Source organism: Aethalodelphis obliquidens, unplaced genomic scaffold (assembly GCF_003676395.1).
Source record: "Aethalodelphis obliquidens isolate GAN/ISIS:26980383/991018 unplaced genomic scaffold, ASM367639v1 scaffold47, whole genome shotgun sequence".
Lineage (NCBI taxonomy): Eukaryota > Metazoa > Chordata > Mammalia > Artiodactyla > Delphinidae > Aethalodelphis > Aethalodelphis obliquidens.
The window spans coordinates 8,337,041-8,360,319 of NW_020837991.1; positions in this window are offsets into that span (position 1 = coordinate 8,337,041).

Consider the following 23,279-nt stretch of genomic DNA (forward strand, 5'->3'; position numbering starts at 1 on the left):
GGCAAAAGGAATCTGTAGGAGGATAATTCCCTTTTGTTTACTTATTATAAGCCTATTCTTCAAATCTTGATTACATTAAATGAATGGTCTAACTTTAGAGCTTAGAGGGCAAAATCATTGTATGCCAACACAGCTAAACAGAGGCTAAAGTTTTAATGAGCATTAAGCAGGTTCCTCTGAGTTAAGAACTATGAAAAGGATTCATGAGTGCTTTAAGTGAACAATGTTTGCATTGATTAAAGGGAAGATTCAGATGCCTGAATCCTTTTGAATTTTACGAAGTGTTTGGAGCATCAAGAAGAAATATTAGACTGCAGCTAAAAAATACCACTATTTGCAAAAGTTCAAATATTGTTAATTGATGTCTCTTTAAGATAGCAATTTTAATAATAACAAATATAATAGGAAGCATAAGTGAGCATTCATTAATAGTTTAGTGTAAATTCATCTACTCTGCTAAAATAAAACCTCAACATTGGCTTTTTGAAGGTAACTGAGCACAGGGCCTTTTAAGAAAGGCAGGTCTGGATCAGATACCAGGATGGAGGCCATTGCAAATGCCAGGACATAGGAGAGGACCATAAAAGAGAAGTTGGGGCCCGTGAGCCAGGGCCACTGAGCCTGTGCGTCCAGAGCCTGTGCTCCGCCACGGGAGAGGCCACAACAGTGAGAGGCCCACATACCGCAAAAAAAAAAAAAAAAAAAGAGAAGTTGGGAGGGGACCAAAGAAAAACTTCAAAGATTTGCATAATCCCTGTCTACATGAGGAAAGTTGTATAAAGATAAATTAAACACAAAACATTCACGTATGCAATCCGCATTTTACCTTCAAAACAAGACTAGCTAAGAAAGACATACTTATATCATTTCAAAAACCAAGAAAATGACCAAAATTATGAAAAAAAAAAGAGGAAATAATCAAACAGGAATCTGGGACTATTTTGGAGCTTTCTTGGTTGGATATAGGATCACTCATTCTTTTACAAATACTTATTGATTTACTCTAAATATAAAACACCCATGGGTCACACTCTCAAGAACCCCCAATATAAAATGATGGTGAGACAAATATTTGATGAGAGCCATAAAGAATGCTTCATGAATTCAGAGGAGATGGAGAACCTTCTATATGGATAAATTGGGGATACTTCGTGACAACAAAAAAGGCATCGAAGAGGAACTGTGGGGTATACTTTAAGTATACAGGCTATGGAAGCATAGTTCTGTAGGTCAGCTACTGGCTCTGTGACTCACTACTGATTCACCCTTGGGCAGGTTGAATTAGTTAATACCTGGAAAGCCCTTAAAAATGTGCCAAGTATTTTTCTGTTTCTTCGGGGAAAGCTTCTACCAGTCTGAGAAGTTGATGAAGGTTATAGAAAAACAGGGAGAGAATGAGCAGTGAAGGCAGTTTGCATGAAGATGCCCTGAGCAGAGTCACAAGACAGAACTGAGCAGGAGAAGAAGCTGAGAAGCAAGGCCAGCCTGTGGTCTCTGAACCCCTACAGCATGTATCTGCTTCTCTTTTATGGGATAGATCCCTTGCTTCACATCACACCAGTTTATGGACATGGCATGGCCCCACGCAGCTGGCACCTGGGAAAAAGTGGTTAAATGCTCACTGATTTCATGGATGGGTGCCGGTCAAATAATGCAATAAAACACAGGCATGCCTTGCACAACCTCCAAAGCTGAGACCTGGACTCTCTCTTGGGCTTTATGTCCTACTTTTCTTCCATGTTCATCTTGGATTTCAATCCTCTGCACAGTTTTATTCTCCCTGCTTGTTGCTCTCTCATGCCATAGTCAGTTCATCTCTTTACTTTCTTCCAAATCTATTCTTAGGTGTAAATACACTTTCTTTCTTACCAGATTATAAGCTTATCCTCAGATATTTGGTGAAACCCATTTTCTCCAGAAGCATCCTCCCAAGACCGCATTTCATGCTCATCTTCCTTCAGTCACATATCTTCAGGATAAATTTTTATATAACATAAGCATCAATAAATATATCTAGTTATATCATTATTTGTGACTTATATGATCCCTGTACCTGTGATTGGCCTCCTTGAAGGGTTATGTGTGAATTTCCTTTCAGGACCTCTCTAGTAGTGATACCAGGTCAGCTTGGTTTCAGAGATAAATGTGAAATATCTAATTATCTGTTTCCTCAGTAATGTTGCTGGATACTGCACAGAGAGACCAGTAGTAACATTTTAGGATCTAATTTCAAATTTCGGTAACAGCTCAATATATAAGAGCTCTAAGAGGAGACTGAAGTTTAGCTACCTTCAATGATGATTCAAATGAGATCCATACCATTAAGTATGTACCAAGAGGATGAATTTTGCATTCAGACACCATAGATACTGTCCCCAAAATCACAAACACACGAGTCCACTGTGTGGTGCCAGGGGCCCAGAAAGCCTCAGTAGAATGTGAGTTATCTTTTGGAGTGCCAAAGAGTTGCGGCAAGTTATTATTTCTTTCACTAAAATCAAAACAGATTTGTCATTATAAAGTATAATGCAAAATGTATATCATTTAAAAATTTTAACCTGAAACTTAGAGTCTGTAGCTTCCAGCAGCTGTTTTGGGCAACTACCCCATGTGCTCTGGAATAATTTGTTCCCCTTCAATGGGGAAAAAAAGAGTTGAGAAGAACCCCATGGAGACACCTCTACCATACAGAGAATGTATTGAATCTCCAGATGGACCACTTCCCTTCGTGTGACTGGCACCACCAGGAGGTGCCTTTACAATGCCTGAAAGAAAATTTCTTTCCCTAAAGAGAATTTCTGAGGGAAGAACCTTCAAGATAAAATACACTGTGTCCTGCCTTGCCATTGTAATTAGTCAAACTGTTTTGTTTAATTAGAGTAAATGTGTTCGGAATGCTATAATTACTTGTTAGAGAGAAAAACATTTGCTCTAATTAGATATTCATTAGAAATTCAAAAATCACTTAATATTAGCAATTAAAACTGGAACTGTACTTTGAGATTGAATTTCCCACATCAGTAAACTACACAGCCCAACACGCACTGGTCCTGCATTTTGCTTAACTGACAGCAATTCTGGGGGGCACAGAAGGAAAGAGAAAATAGCAGACTTAATTGGAAAACTCGTGGTGGGGTGACCAAGGTCTGGAATAGCCTTCAGAAGTAACTCATGCAGAGGGCTGGGTGAAAATTCGGTGAACCATTTGTTTAGAACAGAGCTCAGAGAAGGGCGGGGCAGGAATGAAGTCAGAGGGAGGAGAGGAAGAAAGCAAGTTATTCATCCAACAAATAACTGGGCCCTTTCAATGTGCAGAGCAGCCCGTGTTCATACAGAGAACAGACTTCTGAGGAAATCAAGGATTAGTGAAAAACAACAGCAAACAACATGATAGTTAAAGCTTAGGGAAAAAATCACAGTACAGTGTTATAAATTGCACTGGGAAAAATGATAAAATGTCACATAAATGACAGAGTATGAGGCTTAACATCTGTGTCAAAGAAACAACAATCCCTCAGGCAGGAATTAATCAGGCAGCTTTGTCCAATGCGTAGGGTGTTTGTTTTTTCCTTTATTTGACTGAGAGAAGGGAAGTGTATTGCATTCCTAAGTAAGAACACAGGGTCATGGATATAAAACATTTTTAAAACATGTATTTTGATTTGCATTAAGAATGCAATTTTGTAAAAAGTTTTGCCAGATGGTTTCTTGCTACCTTGTTTGAAAAAAAATTTTTTAGATTAGTTTTTGAAGTGCCATTGAAGCTGTTTTCCTAGATGAAACAAAACAGTAGCCAAGTCTAAATCAAGGTCAAGGCTATGGTGTTTGGACAGAAGCTCCTCATACATCTCTTTTTAAAGACTTCAACTTCCCTTTTAATTTTTTCTCTTCCTTTCTATAAAATCTTCCAAAATTGTATGTTTCAACCCCTGGAGTAAAGTTAGAATATTTTGGTTTTCTTTTAAAGCTATTCCAATCTTCAGTGACAATTGCCACTCAGGAAACAGTGTGTGTTTTTTCACTTTAGACAGTTGCCACTTCTTTCATAAACAGGGTGCTATTGTTCTATTTTCGGATTCATCCCTATCCATGTCATCAATCTTGGCAAAGGAAGGCTATATCTACATGTACATTGTTTTGACTGAGCTGAGGGGCTATTACCTGCTTGCTGATAACTTGTTAAATAACTAGCTGTCAAAATGATCACGCTGGCTGGGTGTTAAAGCACAGCAAGAGTGGCTGAGAGAGACTGTATTTTACTGCTGGATAAGGACTCTGGCAACAATGGAACCATGGGTTCTATGGAGGTTTGTCCTTCCCTGGAGGTCCTGGCTTAAGCACCACTTATTTCGTGGTTCAATTTCCTCATTAATTAAATGAGCGTAACAGTGTTTGTGATTGGTCTTGGTTTTGGAAAAAAAAATTTAGGAAATATTTGTGTATGAATGTTCATAGCAGCATTATTCACAATAGCCAAAATGCAGAAGCATTGCAAATGTCAACAGACAGATGAATGGACAAGCAAAATGTTTCACATACATAAGCAATGGAAAAGTCTCAGTTTTGGAAAATTGCTTTGCCCACACACTCACTTATTTGCTCTTTTAATGAACACTTTTCCATACACTTCCCACATTGCAGATTCTGTGCCTGCTTCAAGGCACTCACCATTCAGTGGCAAGAGAGACTGGCTCCTTCTTCTCTGCCCCCATCATAGGCTATACATGTTCTGCTCATCCTCCAAATGCCTGGAAGTCTCAGGATCTCTCTTCAGTCCTATCTTCTTAAGTCTCCTTCCTCAGCCATTTCCATATAGCAGATTACCACCTCAATACTATGACTCTAAAATGTGTCTCCACTCCTAGGCTCTTTTATGGATCCAGCTGTCTCAAGGACATCACTGCATGTATATTTCTCAGGCACCTAAAATCTAACAGGTCAGGCCTCTTCTTGTCTTTCCCTTTGAACCTGTGTGTCATCTGTTGGTTCCTGCTTCAGTGAGTAGCTCCTCCACCCAGGCCATTGTCTATGACTCATCTTACATCAATAGCCTTAACGCTTTTCTCAGCCTCAGGAAGCACTTACAATGAATCCCTATGAAAATTTTTATCATAGTCCCTTTTTATGCCTCAAATCCACTTGCTTGTTTCCTTCTCACTATTGACTTCTTTGTTTAGAATACATAATTGCTCAATCTCAGGCAACCTAAAATTTATCTTTGAACGTAAGCAACTTCAAATATAAAGAGGTTTCTTTTTAAAAAACATGTTTCCATATTCACTTTATCTATGTTTTCTTTAATATGTATGTATTTATTTCTTTATGTGGTTGTGCTGGGTCTTAGTAGCAGCAGGCAGGCTCCTTAGTTGTGGCATTCATGTGTGATCTAGTTCCCTGATCAGAGATCGAACCTGGGCCCCCTGCATTGAGAGCACGGAGTCTTAACCACTGTTAAGACTTAACCACTTGCCACCAGGGAAGTCCTATAAAGAGGTCCTTACAGCTTGTTTCCCTCCAATCCATTATCTCCTCTGCAGACAGTAAGCTTTCTCATGTGTTTAAAATAATAATACTTACATTATATTTATAAACATAATATTTGATATTCATGAATACCTTAAGTCTCTCACAAACAAATTTCAAGTCAAAAGATAAATAAATCCAAATTGCAAAATTTCTAGAAAAAGAATGATAATGAGAACACTATATTTCAGAACCAAAATGAAGCAAAATAAAGGCCCAGAGGAAATATTATTTTATTTTATTTATTTATTTATTTTTGCGGTACGTGGGCCTCTCACTGTCGTGGCCTTTCCCACCGTGGAGCACAGGCTCCGGACGCGCAGGCTCAGCGGCAATGGCCCACGGGCCCAGCCGCTCCGCAGCACGTGGGATCCTCTCGGATCGGGGCACGAACCCACGTCCCCTGCATCGGCAGGCAGACTCTCAACCACAGCGCCACCAGGGAAGCCCGGAAATATTATTTTAAATACTCATATAAATAGACAAGAAATAATGAAAGTGAATGAATTAAGCATCTCATTGAAATTTAGGAAAAAAGTTGAAATATAACAGCAAAATTAAACTGAAGAATAAGAAATAATTGAAGATAAAATACAAATTAATCATTTAGGGAAAAGCTGATAAGAAAACTGCTAATAAATAAGTAACTTACTTTTGTAGCAATATAAAATTAATAAAGAATAACTTTCCTGATAAAAAGATAAAACACAAAATAAAGACATAATCACTGAAACAGGAAGAGCAGGATAAAAAACATAGGAGACTTTTTTTTTGCAAACTCAAAGCAAATAAATAGAAACTGGATAAAATGGATACAATTTTAACAAACTATCATTTATCTACATGTCTTCATGAGAGAAGAAACTAAATAGATTGATTTACACCAAAGTAAGTAAATCAAATACATACAGCAAGTGGAAAGCTTTGACAACAGTATATTGATAAAAGAATGTCAAAAACATATGGTTTCAGAGAAGAATTACACCAAAAAACATATCACTTTAATAATATTTAAACTATTCCAGATTTAGGAGTAAAAGGGCCATCACTAAATTATTTTACTGAAGAAAATATAATATTGATTCAAAATATAAAGATGATAACACAGAAAGAAAACCTATAGAATAATTTATTTTATGAAACTCTATTTCAAGAATTCAAGGATGGTTCACTATCAAGAAATATGTTAATACAATTGATAACATAGTTTCATTTAATTATAGAAATTATATAAACCTCTCCATAGAAACAGAATTTTGACAACTTTCAACCCACAACTGTAATATGATAGAAATTGAGGGTTAACTATTTAAACATGTTGTGTACACACACACACACACACACACATACACACACACACACACACACATCTCAAATCCGGCTTAATGAAAGGACAGACCCTAGTTACTTTATCACTTTTTAAAGTCAGGAACAAGACAGAGATGCCCACTCTCTCCTAACTCCTAAATTTATTATTTAACTTTTAACTGGAGGCATTATCAGACTGACAAACAAAAGATATTAGAGAATTAAAAGTGGTATGGAGAAGGTTAAACTAGACCCACTCACATCCACACCCACAGCCCCTACACACACTATCTGTAGAGTATGTGACTGTAAAACAGGAAAACCCTGAAGAATCAACAAGGAAAAAAACTACTAAACACAGTAAATTAACTCAATGGATAGCAGGTTATAGAGTTAATATCCAACGGTCAGTAGCCTTCATATGGATACATAACTAATAATATATAATAGAAGAAAAGACTTAACCTCTACACACAGAAACTTTAAAAACAACAACAAAACTTCTAAGGACACAAAAGTAGACCTGATGAATAGAAATATATAACATGTTCTTAATAGAGTGACTCAGTCTCATAAAGATGTCAATTCTAGATAATTTATAAATTAACGCTGTCAGTGAAAATACCAAGATTTATTTCCAGAATTTTATGTTAATTCTAAATCCTATATAAAACTTGAACAAGTAAGTATGGCTTTAATAGCACTGGAAGTAAAAAGGCAACAAGGAAATATAGTTTAAGAGATATTAATATACTATAAGGATTCAACAATTTTAAAATGTAGTACTGGCAAATGAATAGAAAATCAAAGCAAGGAAACAAGATAGAAAGTTCAGAAATAGACCCAAATGTTTATGAAAATTTTATATATAACATATGAGGTATCTCAAGCCAAAATAGAATACTAGATGTAAACAAACAATTTTATGTAAGGTCTTGAAAACGCATGTAAAGATAAATGAGGAACGGGGAAAACATTGTTATCTTATTCAGAGCAACATTTTTGCAATAGCAAAAATCGGAAATCATGCAAGTGATCAATCCAGACTAGATTCAACTATATCCACAGAGTAGACTCCTAAGCAGTTGGAAATTAATGAACCTGTACAGGCAGATGTCCAGAATATATTGTTAATTGAACAAAGGAAGGGTAAGAGATGTGTGCATATTTTGTTACCTTTTGAGTAAGCAAGAAATCCTGGAAGGCTACACTACACTTTTTACTGCTGGGCTTTGCACATGCCAATCCTCTGTCTTGGTGAGTTTTTCCTCCTTTGTCTCCAGATCATTCCTACTCATTCTTCAGGTCTCCCTTACTATGTATCTCTGGAAAATGTTATAGTCTCTGTGGCCCGGTAATTTGTTGGAGCTCTTCCCTTGTGCTCATCTCAACTCAAGCTTCGTTTATCTTTATCAAAAAAAATACTATATTTGTCTATTTGTTTACTCCTTAAATTCATCAAATAAATGACTATAGTTTGGTCTCTGTTTTATTTCTTTCATCCACCAAATTGCATGAACAAAAGACTGAATAAATTCAATGAAAGAATTGCCACACTATTAGTGACACAATATAAATTCAGTGTAATCATAGGAAAAGCTACATCTTAGCTTTCTTGCAGGAGGGCAGCGAAGGTATCCACAAAGGGTTTACTTCATGGTGTCCTCTCCCCTTACCATCTACCTCATCCTTCCCTACAGAATAGCTCTCCACATGCTTTTTGTTTCATCTTCTTTAAAGAGACCTAGTCTTATTAAAGAGATATGAGTTGAGTGTACATTTGGGGAAAGTATTTTAAGTCCGTCAAGATTTGTATGTAAGATGAGTCCATGCCTCTTCCTAAGAAATGAAATACAGTATATTCGTTCAAGGTGAGTGATGGTCATTGATCAGGCCCACGCTACATTCCAGGGACTTTACCAGGTCTTTGGCCTAAGTTGTCTCTCCAAATAAGAAGGCAGTGTGCCATAATGAAAAGAGAAAGGGTTTTCTAGTCACAGTGATAAGCTGGTGGACATGTGAAAAAAAATATTTTTCTTTTACTCTTTAAACTGACACATCACCATTATGGTTTACTTCAAAGCAAATACATTTTCTTGCTCCTTCACTTGACTCACCTACAACTTGTGAGTGTCTCCAGCTACTGCAAAATCTCGGTAGCCATGAGATGAGAAAAATGGTGCTATTTATTGGGAACAAAAATAATTTAATCTTTGATATTATCTGATTTTCTTCCCCTGGGTGTCCTGGGGAACTAAACTAGTCCTAAAGGCATCATTCAGAAATGTGTAAAAGTGGATCCTCAGGAAAATGATCTTAACAGTGCTTCCAGGTTGGTGGCAGTGACACAAGTAGTCATATTAGTGTGTGATGTCTAATTTTTTCCCACCTTACAAAAATAGATAAATAAAACCCCTTCCTTTTTACACCACATGGTACAACTCTGTATACCCTTGGTTAATGTTTTGACACAAAGTTTGTTCTAGCACTACCTCACCACATTTTGAGGTTTTTAAAATTGTTTTTAAAAAGTCTTGGGCTTCCCTGGTGGTACAGTGGTTGAGAGTCCGCCTGCCGATGCAGGGGACACGGGTTCATGCCCCGGTCTGGGAAGATCCCACATGCTATGGAGTGGCTGGGCCCGTGAGCCATGGCCGCTAGCCAGCACGTCCGGAGCCTGTGCTCTGCAACGGGAGAGGCCACAACAGTGAGAGGCCCGCGTACCGCAAAAAAAAAAAAAAAGTCTTTTATCCAGTTTTTTATGGTAATTTTTGGCAGGAGGTTTGCTCTTAGTGACACAGCCCAACATTTGCAGAAAAAGAAGACGTCTGTGCTAGCATCCTTGGAACACATTGCTACTCTTGCATTATCAGATTCATCTCTTCCTTAATTCCAGGAAAAAAAGAAGTTATCATTTTATATCTTTGAATACAGCTTTGTTCCATTTCTTGAAATCTTTAATTCAGGGGCAATAATTGTGAGTATGGGCTAGGTTTTGTCCTCCGTATCACTTACAGTCTCTTTCAATGTTTTGATCTAATTTTGCTTGCAATAAAAATTGACATCTATCAGTGTTGTTATTATTGTTGTTTGTTTGATTGTGTGAATTCGCTCATGTTTATGATGACTAGAATCCTTTTACAATTCATCTGAGACCTGGTTTTCTTCTCCAATGAGCGAAAACTTGAGAAATCTGAAGACTAGCTATTGACTGAAGATGGCAGAAGAAAGAGATAAGGGGCTGTATTAGGACCAGCATTCATTTCCACAAAGAGCAGTGAAAAGCATGAACTTGATCTGAGGCATGTGGGAAAGATCCAGTTGGATGCAACTCTAAAGGGACTTTTCCTGACAAGTTGCCCTGGGGGGGCGGGCGGGGTGTTGAGGAAGTAGGGGACGGGGCTGCCTCAGAATGGACTGGGCAGAGGTGGGTTGTAGAATTATTGTGTAACCCTCTAAGAAAAGTCATCACCACATCACAAGACTCACAACAGAAATTTTCCAGCATTGGATCACTGAGAAAGTCACGGAAGGATCTGGTGAGAGTGAAGTCACCTCCAGACAACCGCATACCCAAGAGTCCAGGCCACTATCATGGCGGAACACGTCACAAAGACTGTGTTCTTCCCTTCAGCCTCTTCTCACCTCCCTGAGGACTCAGACAGGAACTACACACGAGGTGACAGCGACAGGATGTAAAAGAATTAGAATTTAAATCCAGGTCATCTCAAATCTCGGCCCATGAAGAGCCCCTTAATAATGTCACATAAACCTCTGTACATCCAATCTCTCCTCTGCTGTGTGGCCATGGTCTTCATCTATGGCTCCTTCCTAAGAAGGTGGAGAAATGATGAAAAACAGGGAGACCTCAAATTTCAAGAAAGTGTGGGAAGCCTTGCCCATTGCATACTGGACTTAGTTGCCCATCTGTCCCTGCAACGAGAAGGTAAGCCTCGGAAGGACAGGAGCAGGATCCTATTATCTTTGAATTTCAGATCCTACCAGATGGTTTGACATATAAGAGGCACTAACTTCACGTTGAAATAAATTTCTTTAAAGTAAGTTTTCTGCCTAAACTGAGGCAACACTGCATGATCTGTCTCTCTCATTCAGAAGGGCTGAATGGATTCAGCATTTTGAAATAAAGAAAATAGCATATTTGAATGATCTAAAACCCCTATACTTCCACCACTAAGTTACCAAAAAGGCAAAAAGGAAGAACGAGATCCATGGCACATGAGCAGCCAGCAATAGTTTCCCTGGCCTGTGTCTAAGACATGTGGTGTCTTTGAAGGAAGCATCAAATTTTATCTTGTGTTATATCTTGCTCTGAATGGAAGAGAAATTCCAATTTTAAAAATGAGTTGGGTTGAAGTTCAATCCCCAAAGAGTGAAGGAAAAATAAAATAAAATTATTTGAAGCACTCTCCATGACACAGTTTTTCTTCTCAGACTTCTAAACTCATTTCTCACAGCACAATTTCAAAGAGTGAAACAGGGATTTGTCTAGTTTTCCCTTCTCCTTGAATTATCTGGGAATTACCCTCTGCAATCTCTACTCTGGGCCTTGAACTCATCAGGGTTCCGAAGGTGCTACAAGTCATTCACGCTGTTGTCTCCTGGCAAATATAAAACAGCTCAGGTGTCCGGTAGCTGTTATCAGTTCTGACTGCTGAGGCTGCACCGCTACGGGAAAAGGGAGCCTACTCTCTGCCGGAGATAAATAAATGGTCCAACTCAAGATACCACTTGCATAGCTTCCAGAGGGAACTACTAATAGGGGAATGATTTGCCAAATCAGAAAGGTACTTCCTGCCCTCAATTCTCTCTACCTCTAGCCTTTAACGTGGTAGATCAGTACTTAGGGGAAGCACCCAGGCTGGGTGATGAGCAGAGCTGAGTTTGGTTGTGCTCTGCCATTTACTAGCTGTGTGATCTTGGGCAAAGTCCTTAAACCTTGAATGTGTGTTTCTTTAACTGGAAAATAGAAGAAATTTATAGCTATTTCAAATAGGTTGTTGTGAAAATTAAATCAGTCACTGTTTGGAAGATTCTACCTCAGAGAAGTAATCCATCAGGCTAGAGCATCCCCCTTTGATAATGTACCTAAGCCTTCATGAATGATAATTTGTTTAGGTCAACATCAGTGCAGTTTTTAGACTCCTCGTTTACAATTCAAATTCTTCTAGGTGGAAAAACACTTGAAGTCAGGGAGCATCCATACGTTTGAATTGTATCTCAAATTTCACAAATCTGTATGTGGGGAAAACTTTTAGTACCCGGTGAATTAAGAGGGTTTGTATTCTCAGGCAGTATACCATTCAACAGCGAAGTGTGAGTCAAAGACATCTGATTTCATTATAAAAAATATTTTTTTCCTTTACCAATGGGTGGAGGGGGTCAAAACTTCCAGTTATAAAGCAAATAATTCATAGGGATGTAGAGCATGGTGACTATAGTTAATAACACTGTATTGTGTATTTGAAAGGTGCTAAGAGAGTAGGTCTTAAAAGCTCACATCACAAGGAAAAAAACTCTGTTAACTATGTCTGGTGACAGATGGACTGGATTTATTGTGGTGAACATTTCAAAATACATACCAATATCGAAAGATTATGTTGTACACCTGAAGTGTACAACATATAATAGTATATGTCAATTATATCTCAAAAAACCCCTATAGTGCACTTTAATGAAATCCATGCTCTTACTCTGGACTTTAAGACTCTATCTGTGGGCTTCCCTGGTGGCGCAGTGGTTGAGAATCTGCCTGCCAATGCAGGGAACACGGGTTCGAGCCCTGGTTTGGGAAGATCCCACATGCCGTGGAGCAACTAGGCCTATGAGCCACAACTACTGAACCTGCGTGTCTGGAGCCTGTGCTCCACAACAAGAGAGGCCACAACAGTGAGAGGCCCGCACACCGTGATAAAGAGTGGCCCCCGCTTGCCGCAACTACAGAAAGCCCTCACACAGAAATGAAGACCCAATACAGACAAAAAAAAAAAAAAAAAAAAAAAGACTCTACCTGGCTCCAGGTGATATCAGCCAGCATCTTATCCTAGTCTGTCACATTTTACAACGTGAGAACTGCTGTGCCCTATTTCTAGAATGCTCTGTCCCGAAATCTTCATATAATTGCCTCATTCTCAGCATTTAATACTCACTTCAAATACCTACTTTTTGATGACAGCTTCTCAAAACATCCAATATAAACTAATCTTGTCACTTTAACAGGGTGTATTTTCATTACAGCACTTTTGACTACCTGACATGTTCTTGCTATTTTATTTATTTGTTTAGTCTATTGATTTTTTCTACTCTTATAAAAATAGGCACACTACAAGTAACAATATGTAAGTTTTCCAAAAAGTTAGATATTTTATCATTGTCTCCAAATTTCCACAAACTAATAAAATCTTTAAATCTATAGAAATACATTTGCTAAACTTACATTTTAGGAATGTTGAATTTTTGAAGTATGACTATACTCAAATGATAATAAAACTAACAGCCTACAGATTTTAAAACATCAAAATCAGCTCTCCCTAATTTTCTTCACAGGTATGATACAAAAACAATATGGAGAAAGAAAGGCAAAAGCAGAACATTACTTTTTCTTGAAACTGTAAGCCACAAGGTATGTAACATACTGGAGAACAAAACAAAAAGTGCTGTCATGGTTTCCCAGGTGGTACAAAGTCTGGGGATATGCTGAAGAGCAACACTTAGAAGCTCATTTTGAAAAATGGGAATGAAAGCTTTCATAGAGCTAGTTTGGCACCAGGAATAAGTGCAGGAGATGGGAACATAGGAGGCAGTGTAGAACCAAGTGATACTTATAAGAGGTAGCCTTTGGATAAAGGGTGCAGTGGGCAGTGAGAAACACAATGAATTATGCAGAGTCTTCCAGCTGCTCTGCTCAGCTAACTAACGGCTCACTTACACAGACAACTTAATCCTATTAGCCTGGACCCTGGTATTGGATTTTCATATGTACCTCCTGCAAATGTGGTTCAGAATATCTCATCTGATTCAAGATGAATGATAATAATAAAAATAAGTACTGGATTTAGAAAAAGACATTACAATTTACACACATATGTATAGACATTTGCCAGAAAAGAAAAACAAAAAAAATGCTGCCATGAAGTGGATGAAAACTGTTGCCATGACTATAAAATAAAAGGAAAAAAAAAAAAAAAAACTTTAGTGAAGTACTCTCCTAGAAAAAATAAGGACTCAAATCTTACAAAAAACATTGAAGGAGGAAAATTGTGAAACAAAAGGACATGAGTAGCAGAACTAAGAAAACAAAACAAAACAAAGCTAAATTAAACTAAAAAAGTGAAATGAAAAAGTAAAACGAATATACAAATAAAGATAACTTTGGATGTAGTATATGGGGGAATGAATTTTACAATATTACAGAAAAAAGAAGGCTTCTGTATAAAGCACAGGATTAAGAAAAATAAGCAAAGGGTTAAAAGAGTTTAAAAGTAACTGAAATTATAATACATTGTGGAATTGAAATAATAATAATACCTATAGAAGACAGATTCTTATAATAGCTGCTTCTGAAGAAAACTACTTGTTTCTGAAGAGGACAAAAGAAACAGAAAAAAATGAAGGTATCATTTAATATTTTTCCAAGATATAAAAGAAAACTTGATTTTAAATATTAAAGAATGCATTGAGTTCTGGGAAAAATTGACGGAACGATTAACCCTGAAACATACCCTAATAAATTACCAAACTGTAAATTAAATAAGGAATGTTTTAAGCTAGCATTTCTAGCAATGGTAGAAAACAGTAGAGCCATTCCTAATTCTTATATGAACAAAAATGTCCCAAGAATTTTATACGAGTTATAAAGGGATTTAAGAATGAAGGCAATTGACACACATCATTTAGAATTCCCAAGAACAGAATAAAGATTTCCAATGGGGCCTTTTTAAGGAAAATACGTTGGAATGAACTTGAGCCAGTCAAAAGATGGATGGAGAAATGATACTGAAGGGTTAGTGCTGAGCGTTGATACTATTCACTATAGAACAAAGACTAAAACAAATGTGGAATTATGACTTTAATATAAAATTTGAACACTAAAAACTCTAGTGTCATAGAAATTATATAACAAACAGAAGTTGATGAGGGAGAGAAGGTATGCAGTCGTGTAAGTATGAAATTTCCTCATGTTTTATAAATAGGTCAAAAAACTTACTTGAAGGACAAAAAATAATTGAGAATATTTAAAGGCATAAACCTTAACACACACACACACACACACACACACACACACACACACACACACAACACTGTAATCATCTAAAATTTGGAGATGAAGAAAGTGAGTGGCAGAAACCAAGTGGACACATTTTTTTTATTTATGGAAAGAAAATATAGAGAATGTTTAATGAAAGAGATATAAATACAATGCATATAAGATCATTGTTATTACATCAGCAACTAGCTACAAAACATAAAGATATAAAGAAGAAACCACAGCGAGATGAATAGTAGGGTCAGTTATACGGTATAACCAGGACCCACACCACTGAGTAGGGGACCCACAGTAAGGAGGATAATCACAATTGTAGAGGTTCCCCTTAAGGAGTGAGGGGTCTGAGCCAGCCCAGGGATCCTGCCCCAGGATCATTCATGTTCTAAGAAGACATGGTTTCCATTAGCACCACAGTTATTTCTCCAGGTTCTTCAGTTGCAAGTAAATACAATTACACAAGCAAGAAATAATATGTTTGAAAAAAATGAAACAAAACAACAGCAAAATCAGAGTTTTAACCTTATACGTGGAACATCTCTGAGATTCAATTGAAAAAACTCATTTAAATGTTCAAATGATCAAAAAAACTCAGAACCATTGTTTGTAAATTTAATATATAGAAATAAATATTTTCTTACTAACTGGTTGGAAGAAATAATGGAAGAAATAAAACACACACATCAGGCTTAACAGTAAGAAGAAGTGATGGGGAACTAGACCTAACTTACTAGACACCAGGTCTATGTTGAAGTTAGGTCTATATTGAAAATGATAATGAGTGGCATAAACACAAAAATACAAAGACTTCAACAAATAGGAAGTCTTACATTATTTAAAGAAAAATAACCATTTAAATGATCTTTGTTAACATATAAATTTAATGCTAATTTGACAAAATTACCAACTTTTTTTTTTTTTTTTTTTTGCGGTATGCAGGCCTCTCCCTGTTGAGACCTCTCCCCTTGCGGAGCACAGGCTCCGGACGTGCAGGCTCAGTGGCCATGGCTCACGGGCCTAGCCACTCTGTGGCAAATGGGATCTTCCCGGACCGGGGCATGAAGCCGCGTCCCCTGCACTGACAGGCGGACCTTCAACCACTGAGCCACCAGAGAAGCCCCCAACATGTTTTTTGAAGTAAAACTTTGTTTTCAAGATCCTTATAAAATCCTTACAAGAATGGCTTGAAAATTCTGAAAAATAAGAGTAATGAGGGATGATTAGTCCTGGTTGATAGTAAACATAATATACACCTTCAAAGGGGTAAACAGTATGATTCTTCTATGAAGAGATAGATACATGAGAAATAGTTGGAAAGTTGACAAGAAAGCTAAAATATTGTTGTGAGCATCCAGGTAACAAAGTGCAATCCAGTTATCCTCTCTGCACCTTACTTTCCTTGCTCAGAGGATAAAGTGAATACTAGTAACCCCCAAGTAACTGTGAACAAGCACTGCATACGGGAAAGGTAAATCTGATCCTGAGAGAGTACCTATTACTGTAAAACAAGACACTGCCCTTTCTGTTATAGAAGTGGCCCAGTGTCATCCACCTGCTACCAGATTGCTGACTAATTATAGTGTTGGTTTCTGCTGCTGGTGGATTGGGCGTTCAGTGGTGGCCATAGCTAGGTTGGCCTTGATGAGTGGAACTCTGTATCTGTGCCCTTGTAAAACCTCTATCCCTGCAACCATGGTCACCTGACCCATGTGTCCACTGGGTAATGACAAGGGTAGCTGGGGGAAAAGAATGACTGGTATCCACAGAATGAGTCAGCCTATTCACTTGATATTAAAATTCCCCTCTGCTAAGGTCACCCTTGGGTAAGCATTCATGTGGGACACAAATATCTTCCCACTTTTCCTCATTCAGAGAGGGCTATCCATAAAACTCATAGAGCTTTACCCAGATCTCATCACTAATTTTCTAGTCATGTGACATCCAAGTCCCTGACCATCCAGCCATTGGCCACCTCCCAAGAATTGATGTATAATTGTATGTCTGGCCTTGCAGGATGAATGAACATCAAGGTGCATCAGGCCCTCTGCCTGAAGTTCTGCCCACTAAGAGGATTTCTCTTTATCACTGTCCTTCTGAGATGTCCCAGAGAGATGCTGCAGGGCTACAGCTGTCCACTTCTGGGTGGTGTCTTCATATTATATGGAACCATCTGTAAACAATGCCCACATGTTTTCTTCCTCTGTCAACTGATCTTAGGGAACTCCCCATGGGGCCATGAGTGCAGGCTGGGAGAGAGAAGTGAGGACCATAGACATTTGAGTCTCTTCTTCATGTAACTTATTTGTACCTTGGGCCCGATTACACACATACCTCTTCACCTGATGACAAAGTGCTACTGTGCATGCCCAGCTTTATGGCTTGGTGGGTCAGATAACATCCAGTCAATGACGAGCAGCTCAGGTGGCATGGGAACTTGGTGGACCATCGTTATCACTTGATTCAGTCGTCTTCTCATCATTCAGTCTCTACTAAGGCTCAGTAGCAGGCCAAGATCCATTTCAGAAAACAACCGTCAGTTTGAAAACATTGTTTCAAAACACAGAGAGCTGTTTTTTTGTTCTCTCAAAAGAAGTGGAGTTATCCACAGAAGAGGATAATTCTTTGCTCCAAAATCCTAGGGGCCTTTGCTGTGGATCAGCTTTAAGGAACTGTTAAAGTTTTTCAACAGCATCCCTCTCTTCCACTACACTTCAAGCCCCATTGGATCTGCTGTAACATATGGCCACATGGCAGAGCAGCTTGTACAGTAATTTGGACCAGTGGCAGAACTTCCTCTTGTTTTGGGATTGAATCAAAACTAGCAGCTTTACAGGTACTTGATAAATGAGCCAGGGTAACACACTCACATGAGGAATATGTTGCCTCAAAAATCCATAGATGCCCACAGGGTACTGTGTCACTTTTTCATTTGTAGGGGAAGTTAGATTCAACAATGCATCCCTCACCTTAGAAGGGCTATCAATTTTCTCAAGCCCCTGGGCCTTTAGAAATTTCACTGGGTAAAATGTCCTTGAATTTTTGTCAGGTTTATTTCCCACCTTCTGAGATGCAAATCCATTACCAATAAGTCTAGAACAGTTGCTACTTTTTTCTCACTATGTCCAACCAGCACATCAACAATGTAATGGATCCATGTGATATCTTGTGGAAGGGAAAGGCAATCAAGGTCCCTGATAACTAAACTATAACATAAGACTAAAAAGTTGATGCACCACTGAAGTCAGACAGTAAAGGTGTATTGCTGGCCTTGCCAGCTGAAGGAAAACCACTTCTGATAGTCTTTTCTAACAGGTGTGGAGAAAAAGACATTTGCCAGATGGATAGCTAGACACCAGGTACCAAGAGACATGTTAATTTGCCCTAGCAATGAAACCACATCTGGTACAGTAACTGCAGTTGGAGTCACCACCTTGTTTAGCTTATGATAATCCACTTTCATTCTCCAAGATCCGTTTGTTTTCTGCACAGTCCAAATAGACAAGCTGAATAGGTGTATCACAGGAATCACTACCCCTGTATCCTTCAAGTCCTTGATGGTGGCGCTAATCTCATAAATGAGATGTTGCTTTTGGTGTACAATTTCTCCTAGGGAGAGGCAGTTCTAATGGCTTTACTTGGTCTTTCCTATCATACAGCTTTCACTCCACAGGTCAGGGAACCAATGTAGGGATTCTGCCAATCGCTCAGTGTGTCTATTCAAAGTACGCATTCCAGAACTGGAGAAATAAGCACAGGATGGATTTATTGACTCACTGGACCCATTGTAAGATGGACCTGAGCTAAAACTTCATTGATCACCTGACCTCCACAAGTCCCTACTCTGACAGCAGTGTGGGCTACAGTATTGTGTTGGATCCCCTGAAATTAGTCTCAGTTCAGAGTCATTATTCAGTAATCTTTGAAAGGTCTGATTATATCTTTATCCCCAGTACAGAGTCACTATGATAAAAGACCATGGCTCCCTTTGGGTAAGACTGAGAGAATGATGAAGAGTATAAATTTTTGACAGGGTACAGAGTCCTTCCTCAAGTGGACTCCACCTTCCCTTTATACAAGGGCCTCTGGGTCTGCAAACTGGATCAAGTTTGGGAATTGACTTGAGGGGCCATGACTCTCTATTTTTATAATACAAATTAGAGTTTTGTTCACTTGACCCAGAATTCTTTCACTTTATGCAGATAAAGTAAGAATTTGTAGGTTTCTTATCTATTTCACTTCTAGGAACACTATCATCACCTAGCTAACAGCACAGGTCTTTGTGAGCCAGTTTACTTTGATCGCTGCTTTGACTCTGCTGTCTGCTGGGATAACTATCTCTACCATGCCTTTGTCAGAGGATGCCACCATTTGCCCCTGCTACCCCGGGATCCAATGATTTTCATTGCATTAAGTTTTCCATTGCACTTAGTGGCAGCAATTCCCACTGCAATTTTGGGTTTTCAGAAAAGAGTGATCCCAGAGCTCTTAAAGGATGCTGGGGCTTCTGTCACAAATTTAGTCCTCACAATATTGGTAACAGATATGTCCTCTGGACCCTCCCAGGTGGGTGAGTAAGTCTTATGTGACAAATTCACTCTGACATTCCCATCTCCCTAAACATTTGAATTCCTTCCTCTCACACTATACCAAGGCAGGTCTAACATTTCAAGTTTATTTGACCTGTGTCACCTTTGATCCATGTTTTAACATTCAAACAAATTGTTAGAGCCCTTTCTAACAACCTGAGGTGCAACATTAAATTGAGAATGTCTGCTTAGGGCGCCCATATTCATAAATTCAGCAGATACAACTTTATGTTCCTTCTATCATTATCCTCATGGGTCATAATTTCTACCTCATCTTTTGAAGCCTGCTGAGTCTAGTTATAGGTCTAGAAGCAAAGAGAGGTGGTGAGGGTGATTCCTGAGGAGAATCAGTTGTGTCTTGAAAGGTACTATTTCAGGAGAGGCCATTGCTGTTTCCTCAGACAAAGCAGGGTAAATCTCCTCAGATGGGGTGGATCAGCTACTTCTACTGGCAAAGAAGACTCATCAGAATTTGGAGGTTCAATGTCCCCAGTTTCATCTGAATCTTCCCATACATTCCCATTCCAACATTCAGGATTCCATTCTTTCCCAATCATTGACCGAACTTTAACAGTAGACATGCAGTGAGGTTGGGAATTCAATTTGCGTTGTAATTCAGCCACTCACAGGATGAGTTTCTGGTTTTGTTTTTTCAGCAATCTCAGCTCTGCAACTATAGTAGAAAAGGGTCTCTTTCAGCATAGACAGAAGTTTTCAGATCATTTATACAGCACTTCAACTGGAAATTAGAATTCTTGAGCTCATCCTTTTATCCCCTACTTTTTCCAGTGATATAGGAGCAACTAGGCAATTTCATTATACCCATTATTTTTACAAAAATTTTCAAAGGTATCATGTACAGTGCATGACCACACAGAACCTTGCCTTTTATAAGTGTTTGATTATGGATATTATGGTGATAACTTGCTTACCTCTATGGTCAGATCATATCATGGATGATCAGTGCCCTCTTTGCTACAGGATATAGAGTCATTAGTGACTTCAAATTTAATCAGATTAGAAAAACAATTCCAGAAAAACTAAAATCAATTTAGAAAACTCATTCTTAAGATTATGTTCCTCTAGAACCGCTCTCTGAAACAAAATCTGTAGTAGTCACTGTTTCCCAGAGAAACAGAATAGGATGTGGGTATATAACACACATATATCGATGTGTATATAAATATAGACAACATATAAATATAGATAGATATGATATGTACATGTGTATCTATATCTACCTATGTATCTATCTATCTAACTATACCTATATCTGTCTATCCATTAATACCTATCTATCTATACTGAGAGACAGAGAGAGATTTTGTATAAGGAATTGGCTCACTGATGTGGAGGTTGGCAAATCCAAAATCTACATGGTAGACTGGTCAGCTGGAGACCTTGGGAAGGGCTACAGTTTGAGTTCAAAACCATCTGCTATAAGAATTCCCTCTTCTTCAGGGGAGGTCAGTCTTTTTGTAAGACCTTCACTAATTGAATGAGGTCAATCCACATGATGAAGGGCAATTGGCTTCTCTTAAAGTCTGTGATTTACATGTTAATCTCTCCAAAAATATATATTCACAGAAAAATCTAAAATAGTATTTGACCACATATCTGGGTACTATAACTCGGCCAAGTTGGCACATAAAATTAACCATCTTACAGGCATGAAAATAAAAAGCTGAGTCATTTTAAGTAAGTGAGTTTTCTCACTGACCATGAACAAATAATACTTATGTAAGTGTTGCTTTGAGATTTAAATGAGATAATAAATATAAGGTACAGTTCCAGGCTTATAGTTCATATTTAATAAATTGGCAATTAGCCATATGTATACATAATTTTCATATGTATCTTTCAAGCTAATTTTATTCAAATGGTAAATAAAATTTTATGTCCTGCTTTTTTATGTATTTTTATGTTGTAAGATTTTAAAATATATTATTCTACATTAGTTATTATATATTACATATAATATTATATATTATACATTATATAGTTAATAGCTACAATTTTATGAATATATTATATTCCATCTAGTGGATTTACCAAAATAAACTGTCATAAATTTTGAATGAGCCCTGCCCTGCTTTTTATTTTTATTATTCTTTATACAACATTTACATCCTCCCAAACACACATTTTAGTCTAATGTTTTTATTTTGAATGCAGATTTTCACTTTAAATATAAAGCCTGAATTCAAGATACGCCTTGGATTTCAACTTAATTTGATGTCTTTCCAATATAACAGGCAAGACATTTATTTCCTTGGGGACTGGTATGGATTTATGCATGCCTCCTCTACAAGAAAATGGTTAAGTGATCTTTTCCAATAATCTTTGCTTTGAGGAAAAAGAAAAGGTTTTACAGGTGCCTTGAGAGAATTTCAGAATTACATCTAGCACTTCGTAGGCTTCAAATAAAACCTCTGAGTGTAGAGAATTATCTTTGGGGACTCGGCACATGTTAGTGGTCAGAGAGGGGTTAGTACATGAGTGTGTGATGTATTATATGATGAATACATTGCAGTGTAGTTTGGTAAAGTTAATGGTAACTTGTTAAAAGGGAACTTGGTAGAAGTCTCACCGATTTCATATTTGCCTATTCTCAAACGTCACTAACCTACATCTTATGGACTTTAGTGATCATCTCTTCAAAGAGGAAGGTGATAAATTAAAATCCCGTAGGGACTGGTTTTAAAATGTACATGTCAGTTTCCACACCACCACCCTTGATATTCTGTCATAACTTGAGGCTTAGCGAATGGACAAATGTAGGTATAATATACTGCGAAAAAAAAAAAAAAAGCATCCCTAGGTGATTTTGATTACTGTGTGCCCAATTCTACTTCCAAGTGAGATCACAGATCCTGCCAAATTCTGATATTGTGATATTGTACAGTAAGAACAGTTAGTTCCTGCTCTATGATTTGAGTTAGAAACAGAGCTGAAAAGGAAATGCAAGTCACCTGACTCTTATTCTGATGCTCTTTTCACTCCACTCTTTTTAAAGAAATGGTATTCAATTCATCCTTTGAAATTGGAAATATACTTTATTAGTCAGTATTAAAATGTTAAGAAGGACTAGTTTTTCATATTTCCAAAGATAGGCTAACACTCTATAAAATTAGAAAGAGGATGAAAGAGAAGGGAAAGATCTGAAGTGAGGGTATTTTCAGATAATGACATACCACACACTATGGGAGAACGATGAGCTTTGGAAATACTTATCTTGGAGATCAAACCCCAACATAACCACTTGTAGGAACATGAATAAACTACTTTACCTTCCTCTCTCTTTGTTTCTTTACTGGGGTTATTGGGGATAACAACACCTATCTCACAGTGTTGTCAAGAGAGTTAAATAATATAATTTATAGAAAGGATTTCTCATTAAGCAGTAGTGGAAACTAGTAGTTATAATAGTAGTATTGTAACCAGTAATTCCTATTTTCCCTCCTTTTCTTTAACATAGTAGTAGAATGGAGGAAAATCCCTGTGCTTTATGTTAGGTCCTTACTGGTTATCTATTTTGTATATAGTAGTGTGTATATATTGGGGGAGGGATAAATTAGGGG